The 21,982-nt window shown below is 42.3% G+C and overlaps 1 protein-coding gene across 1 annotated transcript in view; it reads left to right on the top strand.

Moving 5' to 3' along the window:
- The window catches only part of LOC127568168 (procollagen galactosyltransferase 2-like), a 143,670-nt gene that overhangs the window by 71,969 nt on the left and 49,719 nt on the right, over positions 1-21,982 (top strand).

Below are 21,982 nucleotides of genomic sequence, written 5' to 3'. Positions count from 1 at the left end.
AAGTGCGAGCAGCTTGAAGTTCCTGGGCGTCAACATTTCAGAGGATCTACCTTGGGCCCAACACATTGACGCAATCACAAAAAAGGCACGTTAGCGGCTCTACTTCATTAGGAGCCTGAGGAGATTTGGTATGTCGCCAAAGACTCCCGCAAATTTCTACAGATGTACGATGGAGAGGATTCTGACTGGTTGCATCACTGCCTGGTATGGAGGCTCCAATGTGCAGGATCGAAAGAGGCTGCAGAGTGTTGTAGATTCAGCCAGCTCCATTACGGGCACAACACTCCCTGCCATTGAGGACGTCTTCAAGAGGCAGTGTCTCAAGAAGACGGCATCCATTATTAAGGACCTTCACCATCCGGGACATGCCCTCTTCACATTACTACCATAGGGGAGGAGGCACAGGAGCCTGAAGACCCACACCCAACATTTCAGGAACAGCTTCTTCCCTTCCACCATCAGATTTCTGAACGGTCCATGAACCCATGAACACTACCTCATTATTCCTCTTTTGCACTATTTATTTATTTTTGTAACTTATTGTAATTTTTATGTCTTGCACTGTACTGCTGCTGCAATACAACAAATTTCACGACATATGCCGGTGATAATAAACCTGATTCTGATTTTGATTCTGATTCTATGTGTAGTGTATTTGGATTTCCAAAAAACATTTAATAAGGTGTTACATAAAAAGTTACTGCACAAGATAAGAATGGCTGAGGGTAATATGTTGGTGTGGACACCTCATGGAAAACAGAGGGTTTGGATAACTGGGTCATTTTGGAGTTGAAATCAGTAACTACTGGGATGCCAAAGGGATCAGTGCTAACTATTCATAATCCATATTAATGACTTGGATGAAACAATTGAGTGTACTGTGGCCAAATTTGCTGATACAAAAATAGGTGGGTTTGCAAGTTGTGAGACTGACACAAAGATCCTGAAAAGTCAAAGCTGAGTTTATTGTCATATGTTCGTGTATGCACAGGTGCAATGAGAAAACCTACTTGCAGCAGCATCACAGACACAAAGCATCGTATAAGCAGCATTCACAAGAAAAACTTAAATTATACACAATTTTTACAAGGCCTGTTTTTACAGCTGGGTTAAGTGAGTGGCCAGGAAGATGGCAGATGCAAGACAATGTGGGAAAATATGATATTATCCATTTTGGAAGGAAGAATAAAAAAAGCAAATTATTATTTAAGTAGTGCGAGACTACAAAGAGATCTGGGGGTACTGCTGCATGAAAATGTTAGTATGCAGGAAGGAATTGGGAAGGCTAATTGAATGTTAACCTTTTTTGGAAGGGGTATAGCGATGAAGAGTAGGGAAGGTTTAAGGATATTTTGCAGGGCACTGGTGTGATGATATCTGAAGTACTCCATACAGTTTTGGTCAGCATATTTAAGGAGGGATGTGCTGGCTTTGGAGGCTGTACAGAGAAGATTCATTAGGCTTATTACTGGGATGACGAATAAAGATTGAGTAGCTTGGGCTGATATTCACTGGAGTATAATGGAATGGAACATGATTTTAATGGATTTACAGGGTGGTTGCTGAGAGGATGTTTCCTCTGGTCTCTAGAACTTGGAGGCATAGTTTCAGAGTAAGTGGTCACCTTCTTCAGGCAGAGGTGAGAAATTTATTCTCTCCAAGGGTCAGGAATATTTGGATTTCTCTACCCCAGAGAGTTATGGAGGTGGAGTCAATGAATACATTCAAGGCAAAGATTGACAGACATTTGAGTACACAGGATTGAAGGGTGTGGGGAAAGAGTGGAAAAGTGGTATTGAACATGATTGAATCAACCATGATCTTATCGAACCGCAGAGCAGGCTCGAGGGGCCAACAGATCTACTTTTATGCAGTATTTATAGCACAAGATTTCTCTTTTAAAATATACCAAGTTCTGATTTCTTTAAGAGTTACGGAACACTAAACTGTTGTGTCAACAGTTTAGTAGCGCACTAAGCTGTTGGCATGTGGGTAGGTGGAGTAATTGGCTGCTGTAAGTTGCACCCAGTGTAGATGGGTGATAGGAGAATCAGGGTGGAATTAATCAGTATGTGAGAGAGAATAGGTAGGGGAGTAAGACTGATACAATTGCTCTGAGAGCCAGCATTTTCTTGATGGCCTGAATATGTTGCAAGGAAATATGAATATTGCATGACAAATGTACAAGGCATTTGTAAAGAATTCATTCAGATGGACGTTTTCCCATAATCCATTAGCCTTAACAGAAGAGCACTGAAGTCCCACAGGGGACTTAATTGCAGAGCTGCCCATTGGTAAATCTCAGCTGTTAAATAACTTGTATTGGAATTGCTCCTCCATGTCCAAAGAACACTGCAAAGCACAGATTAGAAAGTACGGCAACCATTTTGTGTACAGCAAGTTCCCACTAACACCAACAAGATAATGACTAGGTGATTTCTTCACTGCTACTAGTTATGTGATAAATATTGGCCAACATAATGTGGGTAACCACCCTACTTTCATAGTGGGGGAGGGGGATCTTTTCTGTTCACCTGAGGCAGCAGATAGGATCGAGATTTAAGGTGTCATCTGACACATGACCCCTTCAGCAGTGTAGTACTCTGTCAGTGCTGTACAGCAATGTGAGCTTGTATTATGTATTCAAGCCTCAAGAAATCATTGTTGCTCAAGTAATCACAGAGAGACAGCTCCTACATTTAATGCTGGCAGTGATTTGCATCAGATTCCTCTGCTTTATGATGTCATGAAGTTTCTGTCCAATGATATCACAATACACACAGTACTGGGTGACTTCATTCATGTAAAAGAAACACATATTGGCAGAGGCAGAGACAGTGCTAAATGAAAGTATAACTTCCCCAAATTACATTTTCCTTTACAACTATTCAGCATCCCATGTTCATAAATGAACCAGCTACCAGCTGAATAAGGAAGTGTTGTAAGATGAACTAAAACTTACTATGATGAGCTAAAACTTCTGAAATTGAAGACTAATTAGTGACCTGGTTAGGTAAGTGGTTGAATGGTGAAAGTGAGAGTGTTGGGATAATGGATGAGTTCCTCTCGAGTTCCAAAGTGATCTGAACTGGTACCCCATCTACTCACCATATTTGTTAATGACTTATATTGCACAGTAGAGAGCAAAGTAACCAAGACTGCTGGTTTAGCAGTATAGGAAGCTATGTACATTGGAGTACAGAATTACAAAGAGAAGTTGATAGGATATTTCAGAGGCCAAAAGTATGGCTGATGGATTTCAACAGAGGCATTCGGGACTAAAGGAGAATATATTAGGATATTAGTTAAGTTGTGAATAACTAGGAGCAGTGGAGGTGCAAACAATTTCGGTCCCATTATCTGAAATCACTAAAATGTGATTGTAATGTACAAAAACTAAACAGGCACACTAATGATATGATGGCATTTATATTCTGGACCTAGTTATAACAAGCAGGGGGTTTACTAAAGCTATATAAAGCTCTGCATTGGCCACATCTGGAACAACATGCACAATTCTGGCCATTGCACCTTAGATATGATATATTGGTCTTGGAAGGAGTGTGATTCGATATATAGGAGTTCTTAGCATTAAATTATGGCAAGAGGTTACATAAAGTAAGTTTGTATTTCAATGGGCAGAGAAGGCTAAGAGGTGATCTGAACGATAGCTTTAGGATTTTGAAAGGATGAGAGGTACTTTATGCTGGTGAGGGAATCTGGACTGAGGTGATGAAACAACTCAGGAGAGATTAGGAAACAATGTAAGAGGGTGAAAAAGTGTGGAACTCTCATAAAAACTGTAGACACTAACTCAGTTATTATATTTAAATCCTAAATCAAAAGAGTTTCACTAGCCAAGCGTATAAAGAGGTGTGGAGCCAAGAGAATTTAATGAGGTTTGGACACAGGTCAGCAATGAACTCACTACATGGCATAAGAGCACCTATTCCTATGAGAGTCTGTAAAGTGAATCAGAGAGCAATGTGTATGAATTGGTTCCCACTGGCCATTGACTGCGCCATTGGAACTATCATTTGCCGTCAGTGTGGTCACTGCTCAACATTGCTTTAGGGTCAACTGAAAAAACAAGTGCAGCAGGATTGAGGCGCAAGTCTCAACTCCTCATCTGCACTTATCAACTTCAAACTCTGTTAAACCAAACTTTTCTGTTTATTAGTAGTCTCAGGAGCTGAGATTAAAGATGTAATTTGTCAAAAAAAACATTTTATAGAAATGGCTACCATCTGTGCACTGAAAACTGTCAACTTGTTAACTTATAATGCCAATTTCTGAGGGAGATTTAGCTAATTGAAACATTTCCCCCTGATTCCTAAAGTCTGGAAGATTGTAAGAGTTGCAGCCAATGGCTTTCCAGGTTTGCTTGTGTCTCATGTGTGCCCTTGCTCAATAGAATCCCTGGCCTGACTCTGATTCCTTCATCTTGCTGCTGGACAGTAACATCTAGCCTCAAGTGGTTTCTAACTGATAACATGATTTGTGCAAACATTTGCTTGATGTATGCAACCCAGTAAAGATATTAACAGACAAGCAAAAGAATTTAGAAAATAACCCGAGTTCAGAAAGGAACAATTTTGATTGGAGTTGTTAATCACTGCTGTGTGATTTTCTGGAGGCTGGATGCCTGCAGCCACTGGAAAATACAGTGGTGTTTAAAACCTGTTATTATTCCATATGGTTGGTTTTGCTCACTTTCTTGTGGTGAATTACTACCATAATTAATCTAAACTGTAGTGGTAATAATTTGTCTCATCTGCTGCCATTTTTTGTAACCAGCCAGGCTGTCAACCCCATCAGGTGAATAATTGCTGTGGTCTAATTTTGACATTTTACTAATCTCATGAATATTCTGGTGGGGTCCCAACCATCTGGACTGTGTTGAATATTGTAACCACATCATCAACCACTGAATTGCACCATGTCAGCCAATAAATGTCTCCTGGTCAGCCAATGAGTTGCACTGAATCTGTGATTGGGTATCATTGCAATAGTTAATGAAGTCCACTGCATCAGCCAATGAATTGCAATGCATCAGTCAGTGAGCTGCACTGTGTTTGTAAGTTAATATTTGTGCATCAGCTAATAAATTTCACTGTGTCAGCCGATGAATTACCACTTTTCAGCCAATGTCGTGTTTTGTGTTAGTCAATGAGTAACACTGTATCAGCCAATACATTGCCCTGCATCACCAAATGAGTTGCACCGCATTGAGCCAATGAATAGTACAGTGTGAAAGTTGGTGAGCTGCAGCATCATCCAAAGATTTGTATTATCTCAACCTATGATTTATACAGTTAGCCAATGAATTGGAGACTGTTGTGACTGATTAAATTGAGCCACACGGAATTTGTAACTGGGAGATATTAAAGTTGTTATTCAAAACAGCAAATCTTCTGGAGATGATCTAGCTCACCTCTCCTGACACAATGTTTTATACCTTTTAAACACAAAGATAACAATAAACGATTAACTACAGTTTCAGTAGCTATAATCACCTACTTAACTTTAACATTTTGAATTTGGACAGGTAACTTTGCAGAATTTACAATGGTAGCACATCCCAACTAGCAGAACTCCTTTGAATGTTCAGTCATGGTGGCTGGTCCAAAAGCTTCTGAGCACAAACTCTAGACACCCAAAGTATACCTCTTTTGTTACAGTTTAGAGGGATGGCTCCCTGAATATACAACTAGCCAGAATATTATAAGGTAAGATAAGATATCTTTATTAGTCACATGTACATCGAAACACACAGTGCAATGCATCTTTTGCGTAGAGTGTTCTGGGGGCAGCCCACAAGTGTTGCCACGCTTCTGGTGCCAACATAGCATGACCACAACTTCCTAACCCGTATGTCTTTGGAATGTGGGAGGAAACCGGAGCACCCGGACGAAACCCGTGCAGGTTTCCAATCACGCAGCATCCACAGAGAGAAAAACAGTTAAAATTTCATATGGACTCCCTTTCAAATTAAATGATTTTATTATCTGGATAACAAAATGGGCAGCACGGTAGCATAGCAGTTAGTATAACGCTATTACAGCGCCAGGAACCCTGGTTCAATTCCGGCCACTCTCTGTAAGGAGTTTGTACGTTCTCCCTGTGTCTGCGTGGGTTTCCTCTGGCTGCTCCAGTTTCCTCCCATGTTCCAAAGACGTGTAGGAGCCGTGGGCAGGCTACGTTGGCGCCGGAAGCGTGGCGACACTTGTGGGCTGCCCCCAGAACATTCTATGCAAAAAGATTCATTTCACTGTGTGTTTCGATGTACATGTGACTAATAAAGATATCTTAAGTGCATCAGATTGATTTTTTTTCCCCAAAGCAACCAATACTTTCCAGAACAATGTACTCTTTATTATCACAGATATAATTGCAAATACTGAGCTGAGCCACTTTTACTTTGGTGAGCCAATATTGATGTCTGGAGCACTGAAGTTCTACTGTTAACAACACCCTTTGTTATAAAGTACCCGGTTTTCATGATCCAAACAGTGTCGGGGAATGACAAGTTAACCTCCGTTCCTTCTCATTTCAATATTGGTTATAAATATGCAAGGCCAGTTCCATTTCATGCAACAAACAATCTGCTAGAGGAACTCAGCAGGACAAGCAGCATCTGTGCGCGGAAAGGAATTATTGACATGTTGGGTCAAAACCCTGCATCTTTATCCTCCTCCCCCTTCTGGTTCCATCCATCCACCGCACACACAGTTCATCCACAGGCAACCGCCCCCCCCCCCCCCCCCCCACCAACCCCTTCCCCACCCCCTGCCTCCTCCCCTATCTGGTTCTGGTTCCATCTGCTATTCACCTCTTCTCCAACTATCAACACCTTTACTTATTCCAGCACTGGTAGCCTTTTGTGTTCCTGCTTATCACCCTCCAGCAGATGTCTCCAATCTTCACCCTTCCCCTTGCCCCACCCCCGCTCCATCTGCCTCTCTATTTTTTATCTTTTTGCCTCCATCTATCATCCACCTGCCACTGTCTCCCAACTCCACCCCTCTCCCCTCCTCTACCTGACACAACCTGCCCGTCATCTCGCACCCCTCCTCAGTCCACCAATCACCTTGGGCTCCTGTCTTGCCACTCCCCTTCTCCTCTCTCAGACTGGACATCTCCCCTCCCCACTCTCAGTCCTGCTGCAGGGTTTCGACCCAAAACGTCGACAACTCCCTTTCCCCCAACAGATGCCGCTCGTTTGCTGAGTTCCTCCAGCAGATTGTTTATTGCTCCAGATTTCACCATCTGCAATCTCTTGTGTGTCCAGTTCCATTTCATGTTTTTTTATTCTTTTTTTTTAATATCTGGGCATTTCTAGCGAAGCTAGTATTTAATCCTCCAAATGTATTTAGAAAAAGAGGCCTTGAGCCACCTTCTTTAACTGCTGCAATCCTTCTGGTGAGGGTACTCCCAGACTGGGGAGGGAGTTTCAAGATTTATTCACAACAATGATGAAGGAATGGTGTTATATTTCCAAGTGAGGATAGTTTGCAATTTGGAGGGGAACCATTTAGAGTTGGTGTTTCCATGTGCCTGCTGCCCTTGTCCTTTTTGGTAGTGTTTGGATGTTTGAAAGGTGTTGAGTCGCCTGGGTGAGTAACTTCAATACATTTTATAGATGGTACACACTATGGGTCCGTGGGGGGGTGTGGGGATGGTGCTGAATGTTTAGGGTGATTGATGGGATACCAATCAATTGGCTGTTTTTTCCTCGTTGATGTCCACCTTCCTAATAGTTGTTGGTGCTGCACTCATCCATGCAAGTGGAGAGTATTTCATCTGCTCCTGACTTATGCCTTGCAGATGGTAGAAGTGCTTTGGGGTGTCAGAAGGTGAGACATCCGATACTGGATACTCAACTTCTGATCTGCCCTTGTAGCCACAGGGTTTATGTGGCTGGTTTAATTAAGTTTCTTGTCAATGGTCACCCCCTAGATATGGATGGTGGAGACTCAATGATGGTAATGCCATGGAATGTCATGGTTAGGTCATTCGATTCTCTCTTGTTGGAGGTGGTCATTGCCTACAACTACAATGGCATGAATGTTACTTGTCACTTATCAGACCATGCCTGAATGTTGTCTAGGTCTTTCTGTGTGGACTAGTTCCCTTTGTTGAACATATTGAATGGAATTAAACATTGTGCAATCATCAGCGAACTTTCACTTCTGACCTTATGATGGAAGGAACATCATTAACGAAGCAGTAATACTAGAGAAACAAAGGACTGCAGATGCTGGAATCTAGATGAAAAACACCATGATACTGGAAGAACTTAGCAGGCCAGGCAGCATCTGTGGAGCATCTACCAATACTACCTTGTGCCACATCTACCTATCACCACCTTGTGCTCACCCCACCTCCCCACTTTTGTCCACCTATCACTGCTCTGCTTTTCCCTCCTATATATTGGGCTTCCCCTTTTCCTATCTTCAGCCCTGAAGAAAGATTCTGACCTGAAACGTTGACTGCCTGCTTTTCTCCACGGATGCTGCCTGCCTGCTGAGTTCCTCCACTATCATAGTGTTTTTCATCATGCATGAAGCAAATGAAGATGGTTGGACCTCAGACTCTGCCCTGAGGAACTCCTACAGAGATATCCTGGGGCTGGAATCATTGACCTCTGACAACCACAGCCAACTTCCTCTGTCCAAAATATGACTCTGACCACTGGAGTGTTTTCCCCTTGATGCCCATTGACTTCAGTTCTACTGATGTGACTTGATGCCATACGGTCAAATGGTGCCTTAATATCACAGGTAGTCACTCACTCCTCGTCTCTGGAATTCAGCTCCATATTTGCGTCAAGGCTGTGATGTGGTCTGGAAATGAGTAGTCCCAACAAATCCAAACTGGGCATCGGTGTTATGATGTCACAGTTATTAGTTTGCCCCTACCCAATTTTCTTACAACTGTTGTACAAATAAAAAGATTTTTGAAGTGAGTGCAGGAAGTTCCAAGCATCTATTTAAATGCTACTCTCCTTAAAACCTAACTGAAAAATTAACCATTTTTTATCTCATGCAACTATTCTGAAAGTGATTTCTTTGTTGCTTTTGGCTGTGCCATTGGTACTAACTGCCTCAATGCGCTTTAAAATGTTTGTACCTTAAGTTGCCCTCTGCTAGTGGAAGTATCAGCAGGCTTCTCCCAGCAGTATAAATGCTACCCCAGTGTCTTACTGGTAAAGTGGAACCACCATTAGTTGCTGCAGTGGAATGAACCCCTGCAGAATGTAATGAGAACTGGCAACTGGCCAAGAGTGACATGCTTTGTTACAGTCACAGCATTGTTCAGTAGTGCCCCAGGCACAGAAATAAATGCAAATACAATTTGAATATAAATAGATTCAGTAAATGCTGAGAACATTCAGTGTTTGTGGGGAGTGAGAAATGTGGAGAGACCCATTGGGACATTGATCTACAATGTTAACTGTTTCTCTCTCCACAAATGTTGAGTATTTCCAGCATGATTTGTTTGAACTTTATATTTCCAACATCTGCAGTACTTCTTACTTTTGTTTAAATGGAAAATAATGTCATTGTATTCCTATAAAGAAAGATTTAAGCTCACGCCAGTCAAGGTTTACAGATTGCATATTTATGTCAATGTTTTTAAAAGTATTTTCAAGCCTCACAGGAAGTCACACCAGTGTGTTTTTCGTTTCAGAGTGCAAAATAATAGGGTTTTTATGATAACCACTGCTGAAGGGAAACAAGAGTTTTCAAAAAATTCCGCTTTTACAATGACTTTGCACCAAACTCCAAGGCTCACTATTCAATATCTACATTGTGCTTATGAAATCCAATTATTTAAACCAATTGGTGCACTATTTGTATTGTAGCCACTATGTTTGATCAGTGATTTTTTTTGTTCCTTTTTAATTTTTGTTCCAATATTTTGTTCCTTTTTAATTCTGACTGCCATTAAGTGGAATTTCGCCTAAACTGCCATAGCTGAGCTGAAGCAAGTCTCAGCTCAATCCAAAGTGAGCAATCTGTGAGCAGCCTCCCAAAACTGGGAGTTGAGGAACAGGGATGCATTTTGCTGACCCCATCTAGCAGGTTAAAGATGTCACATTACTGTCCCCACCGTTTTTAGTAAACCTCATGCAATAAGGATCTGTAATTACTGGAGAACTCATTCAAGGCTTAACATATTTCCTTAAGCAATCAAGTTAGGATACTTTCCCCAACATGCAAAATGAATGCCTGACTTGTTGAAGAATCCATTTGCAATGGGTAGTTATTTGAATGGTGCAAAAAATCCTACTGGCTTCCAGTTTTGCTGTAGGAATATGCAATGTTTGCTGCTTTGTGCAATATTCAACTTAGATCTCCAGTACTTAAATTTAGAACAGGTTAAGATGTGGTAAGGTGTCTGAAGCAGTCCTTAACACAGACAATGGAAGCTGATTTTCACAGTTCAATGATTATTCACTTTGGATTAAGTTGAGCTTTATTTGAGCTCAGCAGGGCTAATTGACAGAGTTGTTCAGGTGAAATTCTACTTGCCAGGGGTCAGAATTAAGAAGACACAAAAATGTCATCCTCAGGGACTGTTGCTTTTAGCTAATAGCTGTTATGGAAACGATAAGTGAATCTTACTGTTCAGGATAGTACAATGTAATATCTTTTCTGGGTCTTGGGAAGCACTATGAGAGAAGACTGAAAAAGTTTGCACTCACATTGGGTCATCTGTCGTGAAGAACCAGCCAGCTTCTTAATTTACGAGGGTCTAGTGTTACTGGAATATTCACTGATATCACCACTGGAAAGGATTGATGAAGGTACGTGGGAACACAAGCTGTGAGGAAGTATTGCTCAGCATAGTATCATAGAAATATATGGCATGGAGGACATTCGGCCCATTGTGTACACGTCAGCCAAAATGGACTTTAGGTTAATCCCATTTCCCAGCTCTTGGTCTCTTCAAGTGTTCATCCAGATACTTTTAAAATGTTTGAGGGGGTCTCCCTTCACCACCTTTTAGAACATAGAACAGTACAGCATGGGAGCAGGCCCTTCAGCCCATGATATATGTGCTGACCATGAATCCAATTTAAACTAATCCCATTTGCTTGCACATGGTCCATATCCCTCCAATCCACTGCCTGTTTATATGACTGCCTAAATGCCCCTTAAACATTGCTGTCATTATCTGCTTTCATCACTACCCCCGGCATTCCAGGCACCTACCACTCTCTGTGTAAAATAAACCTGCCTCGCAAATCTCCTTTAAACTTTCCCCTCTCACCGTAAACCCATGCCCTCCAGTATTTAACATGAGGTAATGAGCTCCAGACATCCCCACCACCCTCTCATTGAAGGAAATAATTCTTTTCTGTTCTCCTCTAATCTTTCTACCACCTAATGTAAATCTATGTTCCCTACTTACAGACCTTTCTTCCTAAGGGAGAGACAGGAATGTGGAGTTAAGGTTACAATCAGACCAGCCATGGTCTTATTGAACGGCGGAGCCTGCTCGAGGGCCCAGGTGGCCTACTCCTGCTCCTAATTTGTACATTTATATGTTTATAGATGAGCAATGGGTGGAATGGGTGTCACTTCACTTTTGCTGGTGACCCATTTGGGATGGTCCTTCAGTTTTCAAGGTCACGTCTGCTGAGATAAGCAATGATAAGATAAGATCTTTATTAGTCTCATGTACATCGAAACACACAGTGAAATGCATCTTTGCGCAGAATGATCTGGGGGCAGCCCGCAAGTGTTGCCACGCTTCCAGCGCCAACATAGCGTGCCCACAACTTCCTAACCCATACGTCTTTGGAATGTGGGAGGAAACCGGAGCACCCGGAGGAAACCCACACAGACACGGGGAGAACGTACAAACTCCTTACAGGCAGCGGCCGGAATTGAACCCTGGTCGCTGGCGCTGTAATAGCGTTACGCTAACCGCTACACTACCGTGCATCAAAAGGGGTTGCTGCAGGTGTTGGGAAGAAAGTGACTAAAGCTCTCATTTTAAAGCTCAGCAGTGCTTTAGACAAATAAAAAAAAAGGTTAAGGAAAATTCCACACACAACATCAAAGAATGTTGGACAGCATGCAGCCTGATTGAAGTGCGTGGTCTAAATGATATAATAACCCACATGAACAGTTCGGCTAATTAAAATCACATGCCACATAATATTTTCAACAAACAACATTAAGACCAGAGATTAAAAGGCAAAATAATCCATCTGCTTTATACTGTGAAAAATTGTAATAACTCACTGGCACCAACCAACCTTTGCTTCTCATTATGGGCTTGTCAGTTAAGATTTTGATTTCTCTGCTGACTATAGTAGATGTTCAACAGGCACCTAACTTAAAAAGTTAACCACCTAAGGAGAAGTCCGAAATTTATGGAAGAGATGCTCATTGCCCAATGGTTGTCAAAAACCAATTAAGAAATTTAAACATGTAAACTCATGAACCATTGTATAGTCATCCAAACCTTGCTCATGATAACTTGTTGATGGTGACAATTTAGTTCACAGTTAGTTGAAACCATTGTGATAATCTGTGGTAACAAAGATGAGGCTTCCAGCAGATTTGCATTGAATCTGCTATCTGGCATTAATCAGCACTTAAGGTACAGAATTAGCTGAAAAAAGATGAGTTCAAATCCCACCATGGCATTCAATTAATAACTCGGAACTTAAACAAAGTGTCACTAGTAATGATGACCGCCAACTTGCTGCACTGTCATAAAACCCATGTGGTTCACTAAAGCCCTTCCAGGGAGGAAATCTGCCTATGCAAGTTATAACTGTAGCCTTGTCCCATGTGGATGTCTCTTAGATACCCTCTGAAATGGTCTAGCAAGCCACTCAGTTTAAGGGGAATTAGGGATGGGCAATAAAATGCTGGCCTTGCCTGAGAAGTCCAGATCCTGAAAAATGAATAAATGAATTAAAAAAATTCATCAGCAGAGGAAGAGTTATGTATCCAGAGTGGGCTCAGCATAAGCAATGTGTGCTAATGCAGATTGCTCATATGGATGGAATTCCACAGTCTTTCCAAAGCAATGTCTCTGATTAAACAAAGTCATTTTAAGTATTAGTCAGAATTATCTTCATAGCCATCAAAAAGTTTAAAAGAAATATTGGCCATGCATTGGACATTTAATAAATATGAAAACAAGAAAAAGAAAAAGACAGCAAATGGAAAGAGAAAAAGATAAGATCTTTATTAGTCACATGTACATCGAAATGCAAAGTGAAATACATCTTTTGCGTAGAGTGTTCTGGGGGCAGCCCTCAAGTGTCGCCACGCTTCCGGCGCCAACATAGCATGCTCACAACTTCCTAACCTGTATGTCTTTTTTGGAATGTGGGAGGAAACCGGAGCACCCGGAGGAAACCCACACAGTCACGGGGAGAATGTACAAACTCCTTACAGACAGCAGCCAGAATTGAACCCAGGTCGCTGGCACTGTAAAGCATTATGCTAACCGCTACACTACCGTGCCTGCCCTTAATATGTCAGATAGGCAACCATGAATTCCAGGGACCAAACTCGACAGCTTTATGTTGGACACCCTGTCAATTGTTAAAGAGTGTGAGTATAGTTGTTAATCCAATCTTTTCAATATGTCGCACTCTGAATTCTATCGCATTTGTGTTCCAGAGCTAGACTGTAACTCAGATTTTATTCTGCTGTGAATTTCGTGGCACAATTATTATAGGGTGATGGTACTTTGTCTCCAGTAATCTTTAACTTTGATTAGTTTCAGTGCTGCCTTGAACCATAATCTTCTTAAGAAACTGTTATGAAAGTATAAATAATAATGCATATAATAATGCATGTTTTGAGAAGTGCAAACAACTTCAGCTTTGCTCCAGTGATTTACCTTGTAATTATTTTTAAAGGTCTTAATGTGTTGATTAGAGGCACTGCAAATGCTCAGAAATGTCACTACTATTCTCTCTCTGCACTGAAGCCTCGCTGACTACAAGATGTCTGGTGTGGATTCACATCATAGTGCTGAGTGGTAGCAGTTTATTTATCTCATATATTCGTGGACTGTAAGCCAGAAATTCTCCATTATAATGCCGGGTTAATTGCACCTTGAGAAATAGGGTGAAATTCTAAACTTTTCTCAAAAAAATCCCACCACCTCCTTCACAGGGAAGTGTTAAGAATGGAGCTAAGTGTGCAGTTGTAAATCAGTTTTCAGATCAGAGAATGGATAGAAAGATGAGCTCTGTTCTTCAATTCTGTAAAGATGCTTTAAAGCTCAGCTAGTTAAAGGAATGAAGTGACATATAACTTAGCATGTTGGGGAATGCCTAGGATTCCTGTGTAGTATGCACTCATTTGGAATTAGATAATTGAGCTACAGTGGAAAAGAGAGCCCAAAATCTTGCACGGAATTAAAAGAATATCAGTAGCTGTGATTTGTCCTTGTGATCAGGCCAATTTTGTTTCAATGGAATTTTGCAATTGACATACTCAGCTCATAAGGCATATGACTTCTTCAGTGGATAAAGATTTATTTGGATCTCCTGGTGGCCACCCACTTCAATTCCACATCCCACTCCCATACCGACCATGTCTATACATGGCCTCCAACCACGCTGAGGGCAGACGTAGGTTGGAGAAACAACACCTCCTATTCCACCTTGGTAGTCTCCAACCTGATGGCCTCAACGCCAATTTCTCTAACTTCTGGTTAACCCCTCCCCTCTTCTCCCCTTTTTTTCCCCTCCTTTGTCTTCCTTCATTCCTGTGGCCCCCTCCCCCTTCTCTTTCCCCCTCCCCCGCCCTCATGACCTGCCTATCTATTCCCCACCTCCTTCCCTTTATTCCTATTCCATGGACCACTGCCCTATCTGACCAGATTCCTTCTCCTTCAGCCCTTTGCCTCTTCTACCTATCATCTTCTTCTTACATCTTCCCCCCCCCCCACCCTCCTACCTTCCCCTTCTCACCTGAACTCACCTATAACCTACCTGCATGTGCTCCTCCCCCTCCCCCAACCTTCTTATTCTGGCTTCTATCCTCATCCTTTCTGGTCCTGATGAAGGATCTTGACCTGAAACGTCAACTGTTTATTTCTCTCCATAGATGCTGCCTGACCTGCTGAGTTCAACCAGCATCTTGTGTGTGTTGCTCCAGATTCCAGCATCTGCAGAATTTCTTGTGTCAAGATTTATTTGTTGATGGGATATGGATGTTGCTAGCATTTATTGTCCATCTGTAAGCAACTTGGACTGAGGCAGCAAGTAAGAGTCAACCACATTGGTGGGTCAACGGTCAGATCAGGTGGCAGATTTCCTCCTCTGTAGGGCTTTAGTGAGCCGGAGGGGTTATATTATGCTCTGGTAGATTTTTTAAGTACCAAGTTTATTTAAGTGCTTTGGCAGCTGGTTCCATCTCAGGATCAATGGGCCTGAACTCTAGATGCCACTCTCGTAACATAGTCTCTATGCTACTGTTCCCTGGTGTCTGGTGTGGAACTGAATCATACGGTGCACACAGGATGGAGTCTCGATCCCCTGTCATTGACAAAGTAGGTGATCAGTGGAAGGTATCTCCATATGAATCCTGAGAGGAAAGGGAAAGAAAAGTTGATAAGAGAGACTGATGAGAGACCTTTAGACTTGAAGTTTGCATTTCTACCAATTACTATTGTGGTTCCCAGCTCTTGAAGTTTACTTTCTCCTTGCGTGATTCCTGTTGAACATTTTGAAAAGCTGCAACCTGATTGAGTTAGTTAATGTTTCAGGTTTACCAAGCTCAATGGCTGATGTCCTTGACTTTGTGACCAGCAGATAAAGAGCAGCGCTCAATGTTCTCTCGTCTGTGGTGCAGCTACCCATAGGTTTATTGATGACTTTTGAGTGGAGATGCTGTCACGACCAGTCTGATTTGGCAGTGTTCCTCTACAGGGGATCTCCAGAGGGAATGTATGGCTTATGTAATTAGTAAAGCTACTGAGTGGCTCTTCAGCCAATCAGATTAAAAAATCCTCAGCAAGAAACATGTGACTGGATTTTCACACCCAGAAATGGGTGGATTGGGACCAGATCAAATGTAAAACTAACCCCTTCCACCACCTCCTTCTCATCTCCAAATCACCCACTTCTAGGTTTAGTAAGGACTGGGTTAGCAATATATCCATTATAACGAGGTTGGTTGCTCCAGCTCAATGTCTTCATGGTTCCTGTTGTGACCGTGACTAAGTCACCGGAGACACTGATGGATATGAAAGTCTTTATTCATCATGGCAAGCAGACATTTTCCTGGCGACCCTCACAGCAGAGTCTCCCAAACTCAAAGTACATCACATTTTTATACCCTTAAGATCAAAGGTAACAGCAGGTGATTCAATACAATTTCAATAACTACAATAAAATAATTTACTTCAATATTTTGTGTCTGACAAATGGTTCCATTGAAGTACATATTTACAGTGGGAGCACTTATCAGTTGTAACTGATAAGACACCTCTGAAGGTTCAAACACCTTTGTTGGGACAAACTAATTCACATGGAAGGTCTCAAAGCTACTGAGGACAGAGAACCAGACACCCAACAATAATGCTGTGAGGGCTGACTCTCTTGAGTACAAAAATAGCCCAGTTGTTGATGGAGCAAATATGCCATGACCATGTTTGATATGCTAAGTGACAAAATTCAGTCTGGTCTCCCAGCCCTCCTTAATCTCTGGAAGAAGGGTGCAAATAACTTAGTTGGAGATGCCTTGTTTGATGTGGGCCAATTAACATAACCCCATTGTTTTATATTTGGCTGATGCAGAGGAGAACATCTCATGGTCACTTCACAGGCCAGCAGCCTGTGCTCTCTAGACAGTGCTGTTTGTTTGCAAAGCTGTCCTTTCAACTTCAACCTGATTACTGCTTGCAATTTACATGAAGAACTGAAGACTGGTTCTTATTTGAATTAATATCTGCTATCCATAATTTCATAGCTTCAGAATAATCCCTAACAGTTCCCGAGGACAATGGAACACTTGGCCACTAAAGGGAGGTTAGGAAGCTTCAAGGAGCAGATAAACACGTTCACATCACTGCCGGTGGCCCAAGAGTGCTCCCCATCCCAAGCAACAAAGCAGACACCACCCCTTCCCCCTCCCCCATCTTCATTCCAGATCAGGGATTGGACCACTTCCACTATTCCTCGAATCAGAACCTCAGGCAGAGAATCAGATCTGTGAGGTTCTCAGGAATCCAACTCACCTGAGAGGAAGACAAGCCTGTCAATCAGGCCGACATCTGGGCAGAGAACCTATCAGAAGATGCATATGCTGTGGAATTAAACCAGTTACAAACCTTGACTGCCCTGACATCCCTCCCACCCGAACCCAACATAACTTTCCCCTTTTAACATGCAAGCTGCTGCAATTATGAACTGGTCATAAATTAGGTCCAGAAAGCAAAATTAAACATTTGAAAAGAAAGAGGGGATCAAAACAAGGAGATAAAACAGACAGAATAAGAACCTGATTTAATATCTCTGACTTATATGACGTGAAATCTGTTGTTTTGCAGCAGCAGTACAGTGCAAAGATATAAAATTACAATAAAGTACAAAAATAAATAAATATAGCAAAAGGAAGGAATAATGAGGTAGTGTTCATGGACCATTCAAAAACCTGATGGCGGAGGGGAAAAAGCTGTTTCTGAATCGTTGAGTGTGGGTCTTCAGGCTCCTGTACCTCCTCTCTAATGGTAGCAATGAGAAGAGGGTATGTTCCAGATGGTGAGGGTCCTTAGTGATGGATGCCATCTTCTTGAGGTACTGCCTCTGGAAGATGTCCTCGATGGTGGGGAGGGTTGCGCCACTGATGGAGCATACTAAATCTGCAATCCTCTGCAGCCTCTTGTGATCCTGTGCGTTGGAACCTCCATATCAGGCTGTGATGAAACCAGTCAGAATGCTCTCCACCGTACATCTATAAAAAATTTGTAAGAGTCTTCGGTGACATACCGAATCAAGTAAAAAAATTAATCCTCAACACTAATTCAATTCTACCCAACAGACAGAGTTCTGGACCATTGATCTGGACTCATGACTAGCTCCCACTGTGGCAGCTGGGTATTTAATTTCAAGTAATTAAATAAATCTGAAACTTGAAAAATCTACCAGGTTACTGTAAAACCCCATCTGGTTCACTAATGCCCTGCAGCAGAGAAAATCTGCGTCCTTACACAGCCTGACTTATATCTACTCCATAACTTGTGAAGTTAAATGTTCACCAGGCAGGGTTGTTGGCAATAATTAAGATGTGCCACGCCACTTCCTGGTACTAACTAACTATTGAACCACCTCCTCACCCTGGCAAGGATTTTCATATCAAGTCTTCGGGCAAATTACATTTACAGAAAAAAAATGAAGGAGGAAAGAAAATTTCCATATGTAGTTGTTTAACAGCATAGGCATAGGCATAGGTTCCAGATGTGCTTCTTTAGCAACTCAAGTGTGAACTCCAGATGTGTTGCTTTAACTGCACAAGTGCAGGCCTTGGGAGGTGCTCTCCAATCAACACTTGTGAACACTATTCTCAACATCAGATCTGAGCCAACATGTTGACCAATCCCCATTTATAAGTCATTACGTATTTTTGAGCATATTGCTACTCTGCTGGATATCAAAAGGACTGAAGCTTCAACAGGTTTAATGAATTATGAGCTTCATTCAGAATTAATACATTTACAACAGGTTTTATTTTGTACAAGCTTCTCTGGCCAGTGCTATTACAGTACTCGAGATTATTTCTTTTTGTTACACTAGCTGTGCTGAAGTTGTTTTGGTTAATTTTGAGTGGCCCTTACCAATGCTGGCAATGTAACCAGTTCCATTTTTGGCCACTCTTAATATGTAAAGAAGAATCCTATGATGTAAGTAGGATTCTAGACACCATTTTAGGTAGACACATCAGGTTTCAAGCAGTTTCAGGAGTAAAAGAAAGAAGAGAGACTCCAGGGAAAAGGCTTCCATTATTTTCGTGGGTTCCTAAAGGGCAGGAGTATCCCCTGGAACTCACAAACATAATACGTGGTTCTGCTGCCTTGAACTACCTGTAGTGACACAGCTGGTAGAGCCACTGCCTTGCAGTGCCAGAGACCTACGTTCAAACCTGACCTCAGGTGCTATCTGTGTGGAACTTAAATGTTCTCCATGTGACCACATGGATTTCCTCCATGTATTCTGGTTTCCTCTCACATCCCAAAGACATGTAGGTTGGTGGGTTAGGGTTACTAATGAGTGTAGATGAGTGGTAGAATCTGAGGGGATTGGAGGGAAATGTGGGGAGATTAAAAAATGGGATTATTGTTGGATTAGTGTAAATGGGTGGTTTATGGTTGGCACAGACTCGATGTACCAAAGGGCCCATTTCTATCTATGACATGGTTGTGTAGTGGTTAGCATAACGCTATTACAGTGCCAGCGACCCAGGTTCAATTCTGGCTACTGTCTGTAAGGAGTTTGTACGTTCTCCCCATGTCTGCGTGGTTTTCCTCCAGGTGCTCCGGTTTCCTCCCACATTCCAAAGATATATGGGTTAGGAAGCTGTGGGCATGCTATGTTGGTGCCGGAAGCGTGGGGACACTTGCGGGCTGCCCCCAGAACATTCTATGCAAAAGATGCATTTCACTGTGTGTTTCGATGTACATGTGACTAATAAAGATATCTTATCTCTTACCTTAACTACCTCTCATTGCAATCATGATCTTTCATGTGTCCCACCATTTGCCATCACTTCACTTATCACCTCTCCCTCATCCTCCTTGCTCCTTCCCTTTCCCCATCCCCCAATGACTTACATTGACAATAAGAGTCAGTAACAATATACCAAATTTAAATTACATTTTGATGAGTTGAGTAGGCAAATCCCATATAGAAACATGGACAGAACATCGGCTGTTATAAGAAACAAAGAGTGGTAGTGTAGTTGTTTTTCAACTTGAGAGAAGTGTACAATAAGTTTCCCCAAGGGGTAGTCCTGTGACCTTGGACATACATTTTCCAAATTTTCAGATGACACAAGAAGAGGCAGTGAAATTTCATATTTTCTTATGACAAAGAAGGAAACCATTCAGTCTACTGAGTCTCTGCTGACTCTCAGAGAAGTCCCATCAATCCCATTCTGCCATTGCCCTGCAACCTATCCTCTCTCCTTGATTCTTCTACTATCCACCTGCACTAGAGGTCATTTCCAATGGCCAACTAACCTACCAATCTGCACGTCTTTGGATTGTGGGAGGAAATTGGTGCTCCTAGGAGGATCCCGCAGAAAGAATGTGCAAACTCCAGACAGAGAGTACCCAAGGTCAGGATCAAACCTGAGCCTCTGGAGCAGTGCAGCAGCAGCATGATCTGCAAGGAGGCTAAAGAATCAAAAGTGATGGGACAAGCGTCTGGAATGCGTTGTCATGATTAGTGGAGGAGGCAATTGTTGCTTTCAAAGGGAGCCTGAAATGTATTAGAAAGGAAAAAGTTTTCAAGGCCATGGAAAGAGGGTGGGAAAGTGGGACTAACTGAGTTATTCCTACAGTGAGCTGGTAAGGACTCAATGGGTCAAATGGCCTCATTCCATGCTGTCACCATTCTTGTTGGTAGAGTGTGTCTCATCTGCTGAATGAGAATGAAGCTCTAGTAACCTTAGGATTGGACAATGGTGCTGGAACAGCTTATCGGTACCCTAAGTATCACTCCTTCCAAGGTGGAGTCACAGGGTCACAGAAAGATACAACATAGAAACAGGCCCTTCGGCCCACAGAATCTGCACCAACCATCAACCACCCATTTGCAATCATCGTACCCTCACACATTTTATTCTCCTCACATTCCCATCAACCCACCCCAGATTCTACACTCACCTACACATTAGGGATAATTTACAGTGGCCAATTAACCTAGCAACCCACACATTTTTGGGATGTGGGTGGGAAGCAGAGCACCTGGAGGAAACTTAAACGGTCTCAGAGAGAACATGCAAACTCCACACAGACAGTGCCCGAGGTCAGGATTGAACCTTCTCTGAAGCTCTGAGGCAGTGACTCTACTAGCTGTATCACTGTGCCACACAGTGGCCTACCATGACTGCAATGTGTACCATGTACAAGATGCATGTTCTGGACTTTTTCAGCACTTCCAAAACACACATACAGAGAAATAAAAAAAAATAAGAGTTGAGGGAATGTGGGACACCACCACTTGCCTACAATTTGTATATCATCCTGCCACAGAAATATATGTCACTGTTCCTTCATTTCCTTTTGATTAAAATCGTGGAAATTCCTTTGGGCAGCATAGTGGTACAGCAGTTATAGTGGCTGGGTTCTGCAGTGACCGAGCTTCAATCCCAACCTCTGGTACTGTCCGTGTGGAGTTTGCACATTCTTCCTGTGACCACGTGAGTTTCCCCTGGGTGCTGGAGTTTCCTCCCAAATCCTAAAGATGTGCTGGTATGTTAATTGGTGCTGGACATTACCTCATGGTGTAGGTAAGTGTCTAAAAGTATCAAAGGAGAATCAGCTGAGCATGTGAGAAAAAATAGATTGCAAGACCACAGAGAAATGAGAAATGGGGGAAAGGGACCCATGGGAGTGCTCGCTCAGGAGCTGGTATTGACTTGATGGGCCAAATGGCCTTCTTCAGTGTTTTGGTAAGTGAGTAATTATCCAACAGCACCATTGGAGCACGTTCTCCGGCAGGACTGGAGCAGTTCACCACCTTTGGCTGAGAATGAGTTAAGAATCACTCAGGTAGAATCATTCTATATTCTGTGTGCAAGCTCTTTGAAAATACTATCCAACTTGGTCCTATTTCTGCATCTTACCCTAAAGCTCAGTGGCAAACACAGGAATTCTTTTATTGATGGGATGAGGGAACAATTCAAAGGACCGCCAATATTTCTCATCCATCCAGTTCCTCTGGCACAACAATACCAAGGCAAAGCATTTCACATGGGGAAGATTTAAA

The sequence above is a fragment of the Pristis pectinata genome, chromosome 3 (assembly GCF_009764475.1).
Source record: "Pristis pectinata isolate sPriPec2 chromosome 3, sPriPec2.1.pri, whole genome shotgun sequence".
Classification (NCBI taxonomy): domain Eukaryota; kingdom Metazoa; phylum Chordata; class Chondrichthyes; order Rhinopristiformes; family Pristidae; genus Pristis; species Pristis pectinata.
The sequence above is the reverse complement of the archived record's forward strand: the minus strand, read 5'-3'. Positions and strand labels throughout refer to the sequence as shown.